The 1559-nt window shown below is 33.3% G+C and overlaps 1 protein-coding gene across 1 annotated transcript in view; it reads right to left on the bottom strand.

The window, feature by feature from the left end:
* Positions 1-1559, bottom strand: part of LOC106462735 (RNA binding protein fox-1 homolog 3-like) — a 173427-nt gene that overhangs the window by 27423 nt on the left and 144445 nt on the right. The gene's annotated exons all lie outside the window — the stretch shown is intronic.

Here is a 1559-nt window from a genome sequence, read left to right as displayed (position 1 = left end):
TAATTTATTGACTATTCCTTCATCTATGTCATTGATATAAATAAAAAAGAGCAAAGGTCCTAAGACTGAGCCCCGAAGTACCCCACTTATGACATTAATCCAGTTCAACTGAACTCCATTTGTAACAACCCTCTGCTTTCTTCCATCCAGCCACTCTTCTATCCAATTTATCCCCGCATTTATAAAGCTAATTGTTTTTACAAGCCTTTTATGTGGTACTTTATCAAATGCTTTCTGAAAATCAAGATACACCAAATCTACACACTTACCCTCATCTACATAAGCACTAACCTTTTCAAAGAATGTTAACAGATTCTTAAGACAAGATTTTTCTTTAGTGAAACCATGTTGACTGTCCAATAAAATTCTAAACTTTGTTAATTGACTTTGCAAAGCATCTTTTAACAAACTTTCCAAAACTTTTTTCCACAACTGATGTAATACCAATGGGTCTATAATTACTGGAACAATTTTTATCACCTCCCTTGAAAAGAGGAGTTACATTAGCTAACTTCCAATCCTCTGGTACCTGCCCACTATTCAAGGACTGACCAAAAATAGTAGTAAGTGGCTCACATATCCAATCTTTAACCTCCTTCAAAACCTTTGGGGAAATATCATCTGGTCCAGGAGCTTTGTCATTTTTTAAACTTCACAATTTTTTCTTAACTAGCTCAGAATTAATAAAGCCATGTAGTTCGATCTTGTTTCCATCTATCAACTGTTCAAGATGGGGAATCCTGCTTAAATCTTTGTTAGTAAAAACCAAAGAAAAACAAAATTTAATAACCCAGCCATCTCATAATCATCAGATACTAGCCATCCTTTATCATCCCTCAAGGGTCCTACCTCCATCCTAATATTTTGTTTACCCTTAATAAATTTATGAAATCCTTACTGTTAATTTTTACATTTTCAGCCAACCTTTTCTCATACATCCTGTTTGATGTCCTAATTTCCTGTTTCACCAACTATCTTGATCTTCTATAATCTTCTAAATCTCCTGTGATACCAGTCAATTGAAATTTCTTAAATTTATGATGCCTTTCTTTAATTTTATCTCTTAAACTCTTTGGTTTTTTTACTTCCAGCTACTCTTTTCCTTCTATAAAGAATATGTTTATCCTTGAATATTTAAAAATTTCTACATCTGATCAATGTGTCCAAATAACTCAACTCCCCAATTCACAACAGATAATTCTTGTCGCATCCCTTCAAAATATGTTTTTTGAAATTTGTAACCAAAATATCATTATTCCTTATCTCCATATGCAGCGACACATCAAACCTAATACAGCAATGATCACTTGCACCCAGATGTTCCCCAATTTCCACCCTCTCGATCATTTCTATATTTGAAGTCAACAATAAATCTAAAATAGCATTGTTTCTAGTTGGTTCCTTGACTAATTGGCAAAGAATGCCATCTTGAACAGTTTCCGAAAACCTTTCTTTGTTATGGTTTGACTCTAGCATTTTCCAATCTGAAATCAAAATCACCCATAATTATGACTTCGTTAACAGCAGAAATCTTAATCTCATTGTAAAGTTTCTCACTA

Source organism: Limulus polyphemus, unplaced genomic scaffold (assembly GCF_000517525.1).
Source record: "Limulus polyphemus unplaced genomic scaffold, Limulus_polyphemus-2.1.2 Scaffold1234, whole genome shotgun sequence".
NCBI lineage: Eukaryota > Metazoa > Arthropoda > Merostomata > Xiphosura > Limulidae > Limulus > Limulus polyphemus.
The sequence above is the reverse complement of the archived record's forward strand: the minus strand, read 5'-3'. Positions and strand labels throughout refer to the sequence as shown.